Here is a 19,979-nt window from a genome sequence, read left to right on the forward strand (position 1 = left end):
TAATACATTTCCAGCTCAGTGTCGACATCGGGCAAAAATCAGAGCGTACCGCGCCGCCCTGCATAGCAAGCAGGCGGGATTGAACGAAGCAAATTTAAGGATGGCTTTCTACTAGCCTCAGATATTAGAAAATTTCAGCCAGTACTCTTTTAAAAAAGAAACTCACCACTATGCCTCGCGATGTTATTTTATGTCTGTATTTAATCACAATAGAAATTACGAGTGAAATTTGAAATGGCAAAAGAAACATATTTTTTATCGCGTGATATCGTCTTGTCGCACCTTTCATCAGTACCGACGCAACATAACATTAGTATTCGGCTAATGTACTCGGCTTCTTAAAAAACGCACGAACTTCCCAACCATCAACTAGAACAGTAGTGACCCGCTGTTAACTTAATAAGTAAACACACAAGATCGCTACTACTTTTTATCCGATATTAACACTTAGATACCGGATTTTAAGACCATATTTGCACTCAACGCGTTAATTAAACTTTTTATAGCTATCAGTATCACTCTTACTGATAAAAATCGCTATAAATTACTTTTCAAATAAAAGTAATAATCTTTATATATATTCTTTCCTCAGAAGAAAAAACTTACGTTTGTAATAAAATCCATAAAAAATTAAATATGATAATTACAATAATATTTTTTTTATAATTAATACAACAAGTCGATAACTTGATGATGAGTGAATATTTAATATAATCTTCAAACATTCGAATGATATGAGCTATAAACGAGCTTATTCAAATAAACACTTACTATGATTTCATTTAAAACTGAATTTATAAAGACATTAAACGGACTAGTATAATAAATATCGCCATCATAAACGTCTTGATCGCTACGAAACATCCATACGTTAGATGCTGAATGAGATACATAACAATTTAAAATAGTCGGCGTGCCCTACAACAAGAATCTCTGTGTTAACAGTCACGCAATGTTGTTACACGAAAGTGTTGTCTTTACTGAGATGGGGTAGATAGCACCTAGGTTTGCTTAATTGGCTATAAATGCTGATAGAATTTAATGTATTTCCATTTAAATTTCGAACGATATTTTTCTTAAATGAATTTAATTAATTATAATATGTCAATCAATAAATCGGAATTCGTGTGTTTGATTAATTTATACTAATGATTAGTTTGAGATTTTACGGCGAACAAAAGTACAATGAGAAAAATATAACATTGATTGATAAATTAGTTACGTAACCAGTCGCCAACCCGCAATAGAGCGAATCTTTTCTCTTCACAGAGAGGAGGTCCATTAAAATTAGTGAGACATATTCAAACTAAAACAGTAATTACTTTTAAATTTGTAAAAATGTTTAATATAAATGTGATTAAACATGTGACATAAGCTTTTACACAATTTAATTGACAATAATAAAATGGACCGAGTGATTCACTGGGTTTCTTGACGACGAAAAATATAAAACCTTGAAAAACAAGAATTGGGTATTTGTATCAATAAATCTGAATAAAAAAATCGTTTTTACATTTGAATTGTTTGATATATTTTCAACATGTGTTTTTTTTTAGAAGGTCTATTGTTAGTTTTGTGTGTAGGTTTAAAAACATCGAGTAATAAACAACGGTCCTATTTAAATTTAATATGATAACTTTTAATAATAATTATGTGTATTAGGTATAAAAAATACATTTGGTCGGAAAAAAAATATTGTTGATAATCGTCACTTTGTCATACTTTTTACAATGATTGAATGAATGACTTCTCTGTTTTTTTCAAAATAATCTCATCTTTTTATGTTTAGTATCTTTTGAAGGATATGTGTTATCAATAAAAAAATCGAAAACTTGACGTTAGTTAATATAGTTCATATTCGCATTGAAAGCATATATCATAGACAAGTGATTTTAAAGAAAAAGTAATTGGGAAATAAAATTATCATAATTAAAGTGTTATTGATTTTGTTTTAATTGAAATTCGAATTAATTTGAATATCATATCATCCTCCTGCTTTTATCCCAATTTTAATTTTATTTTTAATTTGAATATCATAATAACACCAAAAAAAGCATGATATAAAAATAATGAATTCTTGTTCAATCAAGACTGTGATTCATTAATGTACAGTTTCGAATTACGAATTTAAAATTGACATTATTTTGATTTTGAAATTATACTAAAATATAGCCACCGTAGAACATTTAAAAAGTCATAAATTTTTATATTGGTAATTATTTTTAACTTAAAATAATTAAGCAAGATAATTAATAAAAATAATGACTTATGCAATACCTATATATTTTGACAATATTATTGAATTAAAAGCTGCCAAAACTAACTTGGCTACGTCGTTTTATTTAGTTTCATTCGCATCACCGAAAAGGTTAAATCGCGATGATTCTATATAAGTATAATTTTTAACTCAAACATGAAAACTCAGAAATGCAAGATGTTTGAATGGATATGAACCCTTGAGAATCTCGTATTCTATACATTGAGCAATCTCACCTGACAAACGAATATTGTTGGGTCGTAAACTCTTTATGGCTTATAGACCCACAAACCATTTTACAAAGCCGTACTACTAACCCTAATTGTTTTAATGAGATTATAGCTGTAATTACTTGTTTTATGATCGTTTCTAAGATAACTGTCACTCTGTCAGATTCTACAGTATTATTTTAGTTTATGAGCTAGTTTTACCAGTTCTGACGCGATACAATTTTAATTACTCGTTTTATAGCTTGGCTATATGTGAGACAAAATAACAAAATGCCTTTTTAACCAGATATAACGATATGCTAATTATATAATCAGTACGCGTGGCAATTAAATTTAGACGTAAAAACTAAATCTAGGCATTTGAAATGAAAAATTCAATTTATTATTTTAAAATTGCATTCTGAATTTGTTATCGTATTTTAGTTAAATTAGAATCGATTTGAATAAAAAAGTCAATAAACTTAAATTAAAAGTTATGTTCATGTCTAGATATAAGTTGATTTCTGAATAAATTAGTAATGTTTATTCGAAAAGTCGTAAGCGACATGGACCAATAAAAACGCGAGGTTTGTCGCGTGCTATTTTTTCAATTGCAATTTTCCACTGTTTTCATATTTCCGCCGGGCGTGCAATATCACTTTCGTGTTTTTGCATCGCTCACTGCCACGCGTATATTCAAAATGCCTGATTCCACCACCAGTATTTTAATTACTCGTTTTGAGAATGATTTATTACACACTCAGACGCAAATGGCACTAGCAGTGTGTTGGTGATATCAATGTTTTCGTAGTTCAAATAAAGTGTATTGCGCATAAAAAAACGTTTCATTTTTACATTTTATAAAAACACCATTTCATTTTTTATTTGAAATTAATACTTTTAGGTAAATTTATGAAATAACTTATTATCTTTTCAAATTATATCGAATATATTATAGATAAGTTTAAAAAAGGAAGTGGATCTCGGATGAGAATTTAAAAGTCACGAACGGGGTCAGGGCCCGAGACTTGTCAACGCTTGCTTCACAACATGCTCAGAATCCGTTATCTATAAAAAAATATTATTTCAAAATACCTTCTTACTGAGCATAATTTATGATTTCTAAAGTAACGACTTGTTAGGCAACTTTTAAATTTATTTATAGTGTTTATTGATTTTAATCGATAAGTTTATGATTCAATTTATTGATATGAAATGTTTAATATATTAGCAATAATTTAGATGTCTATCATTTATTGATATCATTATTAAATATCGAAACCCTTTGCCATTTAAAATTTATACAAATTACTAATTAGTACTTACATACTTTATTTATAATATTTTAGTTGCGATAGAATTGTCTAGAAAAAAATAAATTTGCTATGATTTTCAATAGCTTTTCAATTAATACAGGCGGTTTGTTCTGCTTGTTAAAATCACAATAAGAGTCGCTTTCACTTGCCACCCTGGCGACAATAACGTCAAACACAACAACAATATCTTCAGCGCGTTCAGATTATTTCCGACAAAAACTCTTGCGCAAGCTCATTCAAGTCATGGTTCGTCATTGTTACCTTTAAGGGACCTTTCGTGATGTCTTACACCGTTAGCCCCACGCGTCTTTTACATAAAAACTAGGCTAGTTTCATTTCCTTTGTATTTTTCTTAACAAAGAACGAATTATGATTTAGTGGCTTATTGTTCTTTACGTAAAATGCACGTTCCATTTATTGGTGTTTTAGTTCAAAAAGATATAATAAATTTCGGTAAGTACTTATTTTTATTTTAACACAAAATAACTTTTTTTTTAACTGAATTTGTTCCGTAAAAAAGTTTGTTTTTATCTAATGTTTTACATTGATTAATGTGATTTAACCTTAAAATAATTGTGACATGATATACTATGTGATAATAGTGTTCTATGGTTTAATGGTACATATACCTTACTAAAAACATAATTTTACTGGAACTTAACTATCATAATATTTTTAACTGTTGGCTAGTTATTACATATATTAGGTTGATAATCAACCTGGAGCATAATTAAAGTTGAGACAAAAAACAAACAACACGATATAAAGAAAGAGAAAGATGAATTAACATGATTCCAAGACATTAAATCTTTTCTATTATTGTTAATCTTGACAAAAGATAAAACGAAGTGCACTTTTTTCACTCGTATCGAACATTCCCATGGGCTTAAGACCATCTCTAATGTAACATTAAGCTGCAAATTAGGTAATGTGTATGTGGGAATATTTTCACACATCGAAAGCAAAAGGTCGAACATCGTTCCTAATTTGATGTTCACAGACTAAGATACGTTATTTATTGCCACAAAAAAAGGAAACTTGCTTCCGTTTATCTGTGTATAATTATGTTTATATGCGCTTTATGTTAATACGGCCTTGATTTGATTATCAGGTGTATTCTGTTGAGAGCAACGATAGAACGCATTTGCCAGCTCGAATGAAAACAAAAGATTTATCTTGATTTCGGCGCGAACATAGCACTGCATTCATCGGTTCTTAGGCGCTGCAACATTTCATTGCTATATTCAAAACAATCGCGAAGCGTTCGATTTACGATCGGCATTCGTACGTTCTAAATTTACATTGTTAGGGGCGGGACAAACAATTTGTGGATTGCAAGCAGCGAAGTCTTGTCGCCCGGCACTCAAATAGTGATTTAGGAGACTACTATAACACCGAAATCATGAGCTCATTGTCGACTCTCGACAGCAATCATCACTCGACAGTCTAGACGAAAAAATATATATTTCGCTTGTTTATCTTTTTAATATTGTAGCCTGTCGTGGTGCATTTATTTACTTTTTCATATTAAAGATAACGCTAAATGTGATTTTTTGTGTTAGAAGGTAAGTCGATTATAAGTGTTGTTCAATTGTATATTTTCACATGTCTCTTATCAGGAACTTACCTAAAATGATTCCAGTAATCTCTAAACGGTATGAAGAGTGGCTATATTGTTTCGGCGACTTAAACTACAATCACAATGAATTCATACAAAACTGACCCTGTATTTATTAAAAGGTAATCTATAGACGCTACAGCGCTGCTATATTACAATATTTTGTACTTTAAAAAATACTAATCTCATCTCTCTACCGAGGATATTATACAATTTTGTACTAGAAAATGAAAAACTTGTGTAGAACTATCACCGGTGGCGAGATTCACTCGTCCGTCTATATAGTGGTCCAGGTAGGAGGAGGATTTGTCGAACTTATTCAGTTTCGTGCGGTGTCGCGCGCGAGCTCAGAGCGCGAGCGTGGCGTGTCTCGCGGCGGTTCGAGCGCGTGACGGCATCGCGACGGCGGCGGCGGTGGCGCGCGACTGCGGCGTGTTCGCGAGCGGCGGCGAGCGCGGGCGACTGCTGGGCGGGCGGCGCGTCGGCCGCGCGCGGCGCACTGCCGGCCGCCGCCGCGACGCCGCCCCGCCACCCCCGCACTCTCTACTACAGTACACCCTAACGACGCCTGATTAAAAATTCTTACTAAACTTTCTTGCCGGGATAGCATCTTCTCACGCCTCTAAACGCTCTCTTTGAGGACGGCCTCTCTGTTGGGCGAAACTTTCTCCGTACCTATTGTTTTGAGCTAGTTTGAGTTTGGACTACTTGGCTTTTTTACGCTTTTCGTATAAATGTGAAATGTAGATTATTCCTGAATAAAAGCAAACTTGATAAACTTTTCCTGTGCAAACTTGGGGTTTTCTATTTGCCATATGAATTAATTTTCTTAATAGTAATTAAAATATCGTACACCAAGTGGAACACGAAGTCTAGAGCGGTGGGTTTGGTGTAAACTTGGCTGATAAATCAGCTTATAATATTTGACAATATGTATTAATAGCTTAATTAGAAAATAAACAAACGGATAGCATTGAATTAGAATCTAAACAATACATTACGATTTAACAATAAATGAGTTACAGTAGCAGCTAAGTGTAATTTTGCTCCTAGAGAAAACTACGTAAGTGTTAGATGCGTATATAGCGGATTGCCCCCACAACCTAAGTGGCGGTCGGATTACAAGCGACTCCTATGTATAGGGAGGACAATGCGTAACATATTTTTTCATGTTCAATTGTTTTGTTTGTCTGAATATACAAAATAGATATAAAGAAATTAGTAATGTGATATAATGATTATTTAAAATAGGAAAAATTATAATAATATGATTAAAAATTGTATACATATTTGTGGTTAATAAATAATCGGAAATAGATTTATTTCAAGAGCTGGTGTACATTAGACCAGCATGGGTATTTTTTTTTACTTTTTAAAATATTAAGTCAATAACTTATTTGTTAACAAATCTAATAAATGTTTATTTACTTTATCTTACAGATAAATTTAAAACAAATTAAAAAACTAAGAGCAGAAAAAATGTCAATCAGCATTCAATACCTATAGATACCGCCCCAGCGGGCTCAAAGGACCCCTCTAATCGCCCCCTCCACGGGAAAGCGTGACGGCCCACAAATATAATTTAGGTAAAACTTTCTCCCTTTATATATGTCTACTGTTTTTCACTGCATTGAATATGATTACGTTTTGTAAACATATTTTGAACACGCAATATGTCAATTAGTGAAAAGAAAAAATATATATATACCTTCTCGTTTAAAAATGGGGCTTGTGAGATTGAATATCGAACATCAAATTTCATAATTATACTAATAACTTGATAAATTTGTAGGTGGAATTTATTTATTTTTAGAGTCGCAAAGTAAAGAATATTTTAGTGGCTAAACACCTCTCGCTAAAAAGAATACCGGATCGGAAACATGCTGGTTTTTTTAAATTCCACAAGTAGATAAACAATGTTCTTGTTACAATAAATACAGCCGCATTTTGATCAAAAGGTAAGATCAAGTTACTTTTTTTCGATAGTGTTTTGAATCTGTAAATGTTTTTATATATATATTTTTTAATTAATAACTATCGAATTAAAACAATTGACATGTCAGTAATCAATATTGATTCAATTATCATAATCTTGATGAAATCTCACCATAATAAATGAATCGGCTCAATTGTATCAAACGTATAAAGATTGTAAGTAAATCAAACAGGCATCCAAACTGGAGCTATCTAAATACCATTAACGGAATACCATTGGCATAGAGTTCGGGACGCAAAACTCGCTCGTTGTTACGCTCAAAATCGCGACACACTTTTTAATTTATTTCGTCCACAAAAAGCGTTCTGCTGTTTTATTTTCATTTCAACGGCGACTTGCTCTGTAGCGGGATCTCTATTTTTATTTATTCCCTGCAATTTTTTTTTCTCATTTCAATTTCGTCCCGATCGACGCGGCCCAAGCGGAACCGAGACGAGTCTCATTTTAAATTGAATCAGTTGGGTTGAATTTTTCTTTATTGTTCCTATGTAACAATTCTAATTGGTGATATTTGCATATCGCTATTGTTCTTTATTAAATCTCTTATATAGCGGTAGTTTTTTGAAATTATTAATTAATGTATTATATTTTAAGACCCGATTTCTCTTATTTAAATAGTTTTTATTTATTCGAAAGTGCAATGTTTGTTCGAAGTAAGTGTAATTATCTAATCTTTTTAATGTATAAATAAAGATTATAAGGAGTTTAATTTTATTATACCTAGCGCTTAATAGCTTGAATCTAGATTCTAAATAAAAAAAAACAATTGAAGCTGAATACCGTCCGAAAAAGTAAATAAATATATATTTTAATATTATATTTCAATTTAGTAATAATTCAATAAAAAATCAAAATTATTTTTTAATTGTACACAGCCCGCTTAAAATTTACATTTTACAAAACTAAATGACAATTCTATCAACACTAACTTATAGTCTTCTAAGTTATTCAATTGCGTATAATATTTTCTATAACTTACATTTCATTAATATAAGTGGTATTTATTATTACTTAGCATTTAATTCAAATATATTCATTTTATCTGCGTATCCATTGCGATGTCGCGAAAACAGTCATTGATATTGACTGGGGCGATACCGCGCTAATGAATATGTATACCGGCAGGTGCACATACATGATTAAGTGTGTGCCACCAACGATTTTTGTTGCGAACATCGATATAGCTCATCAATGTACGTGTCGATTTGTTTATTGATAACGATTTTAAACTTACTTCGCTTTACTATACCGTAACGAAAAAATCTCAAATTTTAAAATTACGTATAAGAAGATCAGCATCTCTCCATGGAGTTTCCTTTCCTTTTCAAACGTTATTTGTTTACAAATCGACCTTGAAGTTATGCACTGTCGAACGTAATATCGTTCAAATGTATTTACTCAATAAATTATTAGTGTGAATCACTGTATATTCTCTATCGAAGTGAGAGGGGTTTCTAAAACGCGCATTAATAAACATTGGGAAGCATATAAAATTTCTTTCATAATTTTCTGTCAATGTAATATTGACGATAATGTTTCATTCACATATTTCTTTTTGTTTTCACCGCATAGTTGACGATTGAACCAACTTGCAAATAGCTACGATCTTGAATCAGAGCATAAGAGCCAATAAATCTAATGGATCATTCCCCTGTCGTCGGTACAATCGGCTCTTACAATTAATTACAGAACTTGTCTAACGCTTCACAGACGAAACGGTACCTACGTAACAGTAAAATAACCATTTATATAAAAATTTTGCATTGCAAAAATCATATATTTTTTTATTTCTATAATCGGCATTAAATAATTTATTTATTCGTAATTTGAAAAATATTTCGTAAATATATATAACCTCCTTCGTGTTGACATTTTTATGATAATAATAAAATAATATTTTTAGTAAGCTACTGTTGGTATGTAACGGACATTGTATCTGTACCACGCGGTGGCGATCGGCTATATTTTACACTCCGGAATTCCTTTTCATCCAGTGACGTCAGGCGTAAGCCACAGATAAAATAAATTTAACATAGTCAATAAAAATATTAATCATGCAGAAAAGCCCCCATTCACGACACTCACATAATCGTATTATGTACATATATGAAAAAAAAAAACAAACCAAAAATACGATTGCGATCCGTTGAAACGTCATTGGAATAAATTATAACGCATTTGCTTTTTTTTTAAATTACGACTTATACAAAGAGTTGCAAAGAAATTATTAATTAAACGTTATCGGAGGTTGTAAATGTCGGTAATTACATCGGTCAGTTTTGTACGCCGTCAACAATATTTAACAACGAGATAAGTGTAACTGAATATAACTGGTTTACGAAACTTTAAGTTATCTAAATATTAACTGCTCTTTTATTTTTAATTTTAAGGCGCCATAATATTAATTAGTCAGTTTTCGAAATTTTTGAACTGTAAATAAAAAAAAAAACTGTTTGCATATACATAGGATTTTATAATAAATGTAAAATGTTTCACTAGAAATAATACCAAGATTCTTTAATGAAATTCAATGAAATTAAAATAGAAATGTATGATGAATTATTATTGTTTCATTTTTCATATTTACGTATTTAATATGATAATGAAATAAGTAAAAACGTAAAACGAATCAAATTGCCCGGAATTTAGCACTCACGATAATTACGTCAAAAAGATCGGTGGCTGACATTTATTGGTGCGATAAAATGCGCAAAATCCCAGATAAATTTGAGAGATCAGTAAATTTTTCTCTCAAATTAATTTCGTAGCGTTGATTTCACCATTTAAACTGGTTTAACTGATTTGTATTTCCTTTGGCATTCAATTTGATATCATTCCCACGGTATGCTACTATCAAAAGTTTTAGATTCAAGTAGACCTTTGAATGCTAAGGAAGATTTCAGACTTATAATGTGAAATATCTAGAACAAAGCAACACGTCGAAGCTCATTTCGAATGCCGATCGTTTCATAAGAAATAATTTTATTCAGTTCAATAGAGCTGGACGCGATTTTAACTGTTTATGGCGCCGATTAATACCTAATTTATTTTCAATAAAAAATTGTTGACACACAAAACGTACATTCAAGTATTATAATTTGTTTAATTAAAAAAAAAAAAAAAACTTAAAACATTACCAAAAAGATTTAATCTTATTTCATGTGACAGACTTATGTATTAGGCGACATGTATTCAGCTTATTTTTGATTTTTCGTTTGGGATTGCTTAAATAGACTGTGACTTATTAACGGACGAAGTGCTATTTCCGTCGGACGAGTTCGAAGAGATTTATACGAATTTGTAACACGACCCAGGACAGAAGTCGAAGGAAATTTTAATTGGATTATTAACTTATTCTAGGCCATTGTCGACTCTGATTAACACGTCTATTTCATTTGTACATATTTAATTAATTATGTCATATTTTACTATTTATTTCTTCTATAATCAGCATACATTTATTCTTATTAGTAACATTTGGCAACTATTCAAAAATTTTTATGATTGTTATTATATTCTCTAATGTAAACAAAAAGAGCGCCTTATAAATAAATATGTAAGAAAAATATAATATAAAAATATAGTTTATGTTGTCTTTCAATAACAAATTTAGCAAGTTTATTTAATATGGTTCCAATTAGGTAATAACGATTTTATTCCTACTTAGTATTACTTATTTTATTTTTAGTTTTTATTCCTTTTTTATATACGAATGAGAATTGTAATGCTATAATTTGGAATATTCATTTTATAATTACTTTACATTTCGTATCAATAATTATTTATATCTACTGGAATCGGACCTTCATTTTGTTAATGAATTTTTGACACAACTTGAGATTTTATTATCTGTGGGAATAGAAATGGTAATATTGGTGCGATTAAAAAAAAAATGAAAAAAAAAATACTTTTTTTTCTATTTGATCGTAAAGATAAACATGACTCATGAAATAACGATTCAGTGTTACTAGTTATTAAATAATTAAAGCAATTTAAAGTATAAAAAGGAGATTTCTTACATTAGTTACAATATACTTTGTATCAACATTTGTTTTCCAACTAAAACAATTAGTTCAGTCAAGTGCTAGAAGCGAGCCCATTTCTTTTCTGTTAGTTTTCGCTCCCTTGCACTTCTTCCGGCCCGAAAGGAAAAAAGATTTACGTCGGACGCGTCTGGACCTTGTCGGTAAATTTCTATGGAAACCCTTATAGAAATATACCTACATTTATTTACAAATTTTCCTTATTTAAAAATACCCCGAATAATAGTAGTCAAACACTACGCCGATCCGTTTCATTTAACACGTTACATTATGTTAGTATGTACGTTTATATATGTCATGCATCGGATGTTATATCTAAATGTGTATACGACAATGTCAAAAGATCGCTTAAGACAAAATAAATTTGGAAGTCGTATAAAGCTTTCGACACTTCCCGACATTCACCGAATCCAACTCACAGCGTAAATCAAAAAGTTTAGAAAAAAAAATTCCGAAAAAATAAGAACTCACGTGAAAGTTCAAAAATATCAGCCGTGAATATAATTACGGGAGAGGACACCCGCTGGTTTCCGGCCTCATAGGTTCGCTACTATTGTACGTATTCAATTCGAACTCGATAATTGTTTGCAATCGAATTATCGACAAAAACGCTTGTAGATATTAGTATTAATGTATTCTGTCGACGTAAATCTAATTAGAATGGAAAAACGGCCTAAGTTATACGTTGTTGTTTAACAAAATGTTGGTTTAGCATAATTATAACGATTGATTTCACATGTTTAAGAAAATTAATTCATAATAATTAATATATTACATTATGGATATATTACATACATATATTATTACATACGTATTTAACTATCATGACTGTATTTTTAGATGTTGAAAAAGAGTAACTACTGAGTTTCTTGCCAGTTCTTCTCGATAGAATCTACATTCCGAACCGGGCTTTACTTAATATAGTTTGTTTAATGGAAATTCAAAAGTGTTTATAAAATATTACTTAAATAAAGTATATTTTAATTTTGATTTTGGAATGCACCGTCATTTAAGTGATCTAAAATGTTACTCCCTTGAGGATGTTACACTGGCCCACTAACAGTATTGTTATTTGGTGGAACGATCAGAATTAAAAATGAATAACTATACCTTTGTATAGTTAAATATATATGAACCTATTAACAAACTCTTTCATTTACAATATGTATGTATTTTTGTTGGGTTATCATTTTTATTCAAAAGAACAATAGTAGGGGCTAAAAAAATTCTTACGTAGTTATAAATAAAAGATCACTCGAAAGTCCTACCTGGCGGGTGACTTTTTGAATCGCAAATATCAAGTAGTAGCGCCTATGATAAAGAGATGAATTTAGTATAAAAACTTTTATGAATTTATCAATATATAGCGAACACAGCCTTATAAGTTCTCTGCGCTATCGCATAATGTGTATGTAAATATATTCTTATTCTTTGACATTAATAATAATTTCGCGATAATCTGTGACAATTGTGACAATTAATTCTTTCCTCTTGATACTCTGTGGCATATAAATTTAATTGGATAAATAATGTACCTACAGCGTGTTCTATAAGAAAGAAATATTTATGTAATAAATAGTTGCTTTCTTTCAATTAATGTGTATTGCTTACCATATTCCAAACATTTGTGCTAACATGGCTATGTTATATTTAACGTTATGCACGACGTCGCAGTAAAATAGCGTGACGGATCAAGCTCCAAGAACTTCTTCTTAATAAAATAGGAGGCCTTCACCTTTCAAATTTTGAATGCGACGCTTAGTGAGTCGATTTATAAAATAATTTATCAATGAATTGAAACTCATTTTACTTTTTTAATTTAGAAACATATAGCATTCGTTGAAAGTATTTTATGATTGTAATCTAAAGATGTGTTGATAAAGTTTTATTATCATGGAAACTGTGGTTTTTCATTAATAAAAAAACTAAATTATGATATAATATAATTACAAGGTCTTACCTCACGAGCGAGTTAAAACAATAGTTTTGGTAGAATTTTACGATAGCTAATTAAAATGATAATTATCTTGAGTAGGAAGCGAACCCAAGACCGGCTACGTAGGCGCAAACTCAGCGGTCATAAATTTTTACGCCCGCACAGGTTTACGAAACCGGGTATTTTTTAGAACATTTTTGACAGTTCATTGACCAAGTATAAGTTTAATAATAGTGCGCTTTCTATTAAAATATATACAGTATTATTTATGTTTATACTGTTTGATAGTTTATTTAGGCTGTAAGAATTTGATATCATGCTTGTGATGAAATAAAAAAAAATGACAATTTGTGTTTGAGTGAGCAAATGATTAAGTAAAATTTTATAACAGCCTGTAACCACGTCTTATACTTACTAGTGTGCATTAGCAATTAAAATGACTAATTGCAATGCGTAAATAGTTAGATTTTTATCTCGCATAAGACATCGGACAATACAGTTACTTCATGAAGCATCGGTGATCATAAACTCTGGCCACTAATTAATCTAGACAAGTTACAAAGGTCAGATGTAATCATTGTAAACAAACCTGCTTCAACGATAAACAGGTCTTAGTGACAGGAAAATACTGGGAGAGGTTATATTATAGATAAATGTTATCAAAATCGAAAGTCCTACGAAAAATGGACGTGCCCCATTTAATTGGAAATTGGAAGCAATACTCAACATTGTCTTTAATAGATTATTTTTATTTGTTTGTTTATAAATTTAATTTTGTTTTTATTATTCATGCTCGAGTTCTTTTTTTTATTGGTGTGTTGCCAAAAACGTCATTGTCAATTTTATAAAAATTTTACAAAAATTTTATAAGCTGCATCTTTATTTAGCCTTAATGTATTAATCATATTATTTTTTTAATTAAAATTCTATCATAGTTTTGTTTATTATGAACCGTTGCCTTCCTAATAGATAAATCAATAAAAAAATCCATACAAACTCACGTTAATTAACATTCATCTTTACAAAACAAGTAATAGAATTATATATTCCTCAACACTTGTAAGATTGTTTATATTTAAACTTTCCCGAATCGATCTTACTGCAAAATCTTTCAAGTTGTATATTGCACGAAAGAGCGTCTTGATTCTATAATGGGCATAGCGGTTAACATTTTTTTTTATTATAGGGCCTTGTGTTCCTCCTGGAAAAGTATCACTCTCTCATCAGCTATTCTAACGCCAATTGCCAATCACCTGCGCCCTAAAACTGGATTTTTAAAACTAAATCTGGTTTCAACAGCCAATTTGGTTCCCATTTTAGGAAGCAAGTTAGTTCCAACACAAGACTCGCCGGGCATGTCAAGGAGGACATAATTACATATATATTTTTCTTCATAATGATACCAGACACCAGGGACATAACAGCCTAGTTTACGTAAAGTTTTAAAATAGTATGATGCTAGGGCAATGAAGGTCACTTATTCACTTTCACTATAAGAAATATGTAATTCGTTTTAAATAAAATAAACAAATCGTTTTAAATTATGTCGATCAAATTATATCAATATTTTACTTTTTAATTTTCAACTCATTTCGATAAATTGATTCTAATTTATTTTCCCAAATACACGCTAATAGAAAGTAGTAAATCGTTCATCAAACCTGAATCGTGAGAAATGAATGTCAATAAAATATCTGTGATGTGACCTGCTTAATTATTCCCAAACATAATAAAACAGAGGAAGCCAAACGTCTTCATGTACCTTATTCTTGAATGCCGTTCGTACTAACTGGGATCGTGATGGGATACAAACTACTTTGATGAAAACGACAATGTTGTAAGGTTGTAAGCCTTAGGTTGAAATTTGAAAGGTTGAAATTGATGTCGTGTTTTATAACTTTTATGGGCAGTTATTGGTTATTAAATATTTATGCCAGCATGAGGAACACGAAAACAAAATGTTAGCAATATATCCTTAGCTGAACTAAATAGGAATTCGTATAAAAAATATTCGAATAAATATTCAAATTGACCAATCCTTTATTAACTACTTATTTTCTTCTTCAGAACGTCCTTGAAAGAGTATGCCAAGGATTAAAAACAAACAGTTCGGAGTATTTTTTTTAATTCCAGACATTTTAAAAACATTTGCTAAAAGCTTCGCCAGTTTCTAAAGAAAAAACCTATCTGTCCGAGGACGTTAAAAGCAATAGACTTTGGGTTCCTTGAGACTAAAGTTAAATATCCATTTAAATCTTCGACGCCGGAGCGCCTCAGGGGAATTCAGCGCTGCAGCTCAGGAAAGCGCTTTGCAGCAAAATTATTTTCTTATTAGGAAGGAAAACCAGTCTCATTTTGCAAGCAATGTCAAATCAATTTTTTAGTTTAATTGATGAATTTAAAATAATATAATTTTTCTTGCAAACCACTTTCAGATTAATGTGTTGTCATTTAAGACTATTTTTGAAATAATTATTTATCATAACAATGAATAATATTATTAATGTAATTATTAAAACCTTTGCTCGAGCATAAGAGCAAAAAACAGTATAATTTTCGTTATTACATGTTTCACGTTACTTATTTATGATCAGATCTAATCATTAAGTAATAATTTTGAAGATTAATACACTTTTAAGAAGTACTATGACATAGTACTAATAGTTTACCCCATAGTTCTAACAATTAAAAGCCAAGTTAACAAAGGAACTAACTTCTAACAACTATATTCTTCATACTAACACCTACCGTTTAAGAAAGCGCATCAAGCGACAAAGCGATACTTTCCCACCTACATAGCTCCGTCGACGACGGCACTAAATCAATACGAGCCATCACGCCCCCTCCCCCACCCTTCGAGCCGCTTTCCCGCCGAAAGCCACCACCCTTGAAAACCTCGTGAGCTGAGCTCCTACTTCTGTTCGGCTTTTGTGGAGGTGTAGCGCGAGCGAAACGTCTTGGGATTTGTTGACAATTGACAGTTCGGTTGCGTTACAGATGCTGCCGTAGATACGTCGATGTAGCAATAATTAGATTTTATATCCACATCTTTTGTTTTTCGTTATTTAATGTAAAATAAAAGTATATTACAATGGTCATTAAACTTATTGGCATTTAATCCATAAATACATTAATCATTCTTTGATGAAAAATTCCTCCTAAATATGAATAATATTCGATCAGTGTTTATATTAACTTTCTGATTAATTTAAATACTAGCTTAAAACACAAACAAATTTTTCCATTGTAAATAATTTTAATGTCAAGGTGATTATAAAGTTTATGCAAATTATAAAATTAATTATTATATCGAAGGAGATTTATTGAATGAAAAATGATTAATTAAAATTTAATAAAAAGCATTAAGGTTAAGCAGTCAAACTATAATTACTCGTAATGTTTCTACTAAACGACTGTATAAATCAAACATGCGAGCTATTGTTCGATTCGCGTTAGATTGATAATGTTGTACTGAAGTGAGAACGAGATAGGTAATCATTCATTGCTTTCTATTCATAAGTAATTTTATGCGTGAAAACGACAGATTAAATTGCACACACAAATTCCTTCAAAATTTAATTATTTATGTTGTCTGGAATTTTCCTTACGTAGTATGCATACTTAAAACTTTAAAATACTATTAAATTGAAAAGCATATTCATTCCTTATTGTAAGTTAAGTTGAAGCCCTTAAACTCAAACTCCTATAAAATTCATAAATTACCTTATATTGTACGTCTTGTCTTATGCACTTTAAAATTAGGAAGTTACTCTAAAATCGTAACTTTAATATTTAGTCACCATTCAGCTGCCGTACCTGAAATAAAAAGATATTTTAAGTAAAGAGGTTTTAAGTAAAAATTAAAATCTATTTTATACACATCTAATTTAATACCCATTAAAAATCGATACCGAATCGATATTTAAAAATGTAACGGTCTCTTTTGGATCCACGGGACAGGCGGTAATGAAATAAGCGTAGGACAAATATAATAAATCTCGCGGAGACGCGAGGGGGCGGTGGCGACTTCCTCATTCGATATTTGAATTTAATTTAGCGTTCTCGTTGTCCCTTTGTCAATTTTAATGGTTTTTTACTACTATAACAGATTTAGAATATTTTTTTTTACAAAGAACATACTTCTATCAAACACCATTGAGTTCTTACAGTAAACGCTTGCTGTAAAATCGTTCAGCATTTTCTGGGGAATTATATACATTCTACCAAGAACGATGGAAGGCGGTCTCTGGGAGGTGATCGTGTTTCGCGTGTTTACATCCAGGATTATCGGCCGCTTTAACTCACGGTCTCAATTTAAGGTTGGCTACACACTTGACTCAGTAATTTACATTGTTTATGTGTATTTTTAATAATAAATAAAAATATATACTATTTTAAATTGATCATGTTGGTAAATGAATTACATGTTAAAATTAAATTTTCATCTACAGTTTTTTTTTTCACTTATATCTCCAATTGACAATTTATTAAATCGTAGAGGTTATGTGAATATTTATTTCTAATTATATTTTATAATATGTTAATGGCCTTACTGATTAGATGATAATTATAAAAAAAAAAAACATTTACTGGCCGCATGCTGTTTAATTAATAATTTTGTAAAAATATTCATTTCAAGGAAATAAAGAGAAATATTTTTTGCTTTAAACAATATTGAACTAACGATTATTACGTATTTATATTAAGTATATAAGTATATTATATACGTTTTACTGTACTGACTAATTTGCTTCATTTATTTGATTGCTTAACATAAGATTATGTAATAAATGTTATAGGATATTAATACGTTCACAATAACATAAAAAAAAGTTTGTGAGTAAAGTTCTTCTAAAACTAATGATTTTGTTTATATATCACACATTAGGATATTTAGTGATTTCTTCGAGGCATATTTATGACAATACGATGATATTAAAACGTAAACAAAAATTGTTAGATAAAGCCCCCACTCGCTAAGTTTTGTTCACCACTTCTTTCAAGAACTGAGATTAATTTTTACTTTCCGAACCAGTGGTAAATATTTGACAATAAATAAGCAAGTTCAAAATGTTTCTAATTTCAATAAAGTTAATGCCACTAAAGAAAAAATCCAAATAATAAAATAATCATTAGAAAAAACAATTGAGTGTAGCCACAACTTAAAGAGTTGGCCGCGATTATAATCAGATTCGGGCCACGCTATCGAAACCTATCTCACTAACTTTTGCTATGTATACAGCTTAACAAGGACTTTACTTTTAAAACTCTCGCCACGCCAGATAGTTCAAATCGTGACTTACACTAGCTGAGGTATGTTATAATTACGTTAGATTACACCGAACGATTACCTACTTGAGCTACCTCGATAATAGCCGCTAAATGCGAGGCGTAAATCAAATATCTCTACACAAATTATAATCTATTCTTTTCCTCCTATTACAGTGATTTAATACCAAAAAAAGTTGAAAAAATTACTTGAAGAAACGCAATTAATTAACTTTATCTTATCACGATCGGCACTATTTAAATAGCGCCTATTTGAATGAGGCGGAATATTTAATTTTAAATACGTAAGAAATCTTTAGATCAAACATGGCTTACAAAGTTCACACGAGTGACGGGCGGGTAGGTGCGGCGAAATGGGACACGGTGGTGATGGGGTGACACACACTGTTATTATTAGTTTTTTGTCCCCCACTCTCCCCTCCTAGCGCTTCGGCCGCCATTACCCGCGTCAAGAACAGTTTTTGTCCATTTTTTGTAGCGATGAGACTTTTGTTTTTGCTACACGATCGACAGTGCAATTTTGATACACTTTCGTTACAATATTTTATGTTTATTAATACGAGCCATTAGTTTTTTAATCAAATCACTTATGTTTGTCTCTGCCCTCACATAAAATTAGCGAACAGATAAATTAGGATGCACATCACTTATTTATGTTTCGCGGTACGATAAATGTCAAACAATACAAATATCACTCAGCGGCCTTAATATATTTCGTCTCGTGGTATGGCTATTAATTTAGTCTCAGGTTATCGCTCTTTGTTACATATTGCAAATGAGAATCGATTTGTTTATCAACACCTCATTATTATTACGTAAACGTTACTATAATAAAGTAATAAATAGCACTTATAGTTTGTAATGACAGGGACGGCATTTGAATTTTAATAAGGCAATTACAACTGATAATTCGCGGTGCCGTTTCTCGGACCTCTACCCTGCGCGCGTAAATTTGCAACTAAACAAAATCCACCGGTTATTCGTAAGGTAGCCGGGAGTCCTTGAAAACTATTGTTTATAAACAAAAGTTGTTATGCAAGAGGCTATAAATGTTGAATCGTGTAAAGAATCGGGTTTTACGGCCGCATTATATGGACGGGGCGAGATAAAGCGATTGTTTTGGGTCGTAAATAAGACTGCAACAGGTACGGTGCCAACGGGACTCCACAATCACGTGGCATATCCACTTTCCCTTTCGGTTCATTATCTTCGCGAAGTCTGTTGTACTTTATACAAAAAGTGAAATATAAAATTTGTATTTTTTTTTTAATTTAAAGTTTTAGGTGCATGTTGAAAAAAATTGAATAATATTTGG

At 31.0% G+C, this 19,979-nt stretch overlaps 1 protein-coding gene across 2 annotated transcripts in view; it reads right to left on the reverse strand.

Annotated features, from left to right (window-relative positions):
• Nucleotides 1-19,979, reverse strand: part of LOC125067158 (homeotic protein antennapedia-like) — a 162,931-nt gene that overhangs the window by 61,401 nt on the left and 81,551 nt on the right. The window contains exon 1 of one of the 2 annotated variants that reach the window (XM_047675550.1): nucleotides 5,410-5,855. The exons of the other annotated variant lie outside the window; for it this stretch is intronic. The gene's annotated coding sequence lies outside the window, so the exon portion shown is untranslated. Of the gene's footprint in view, nucleotides 1-5,409; nucleotides 5,856-19,979 lie in introns of those variants that run through there. 2 annotated transcript variants of the gene reach the window in all.

Source organism: Vanessa atalanta, chromosome 11, assembly GCF_905147765.1.
Source record: "Vanessa atalanta chromosome 11, ilVanAtal1.2, whole genome shotgun sequence".
In the NCBI taxonomy this organism is placed as follows: domain Eukaryota; kingdom Metazoa; phylum Arthropoda; class Insecta; order Lepidoptera; family Nymphalidae; genus Vanessa; species Vanessa atalanta.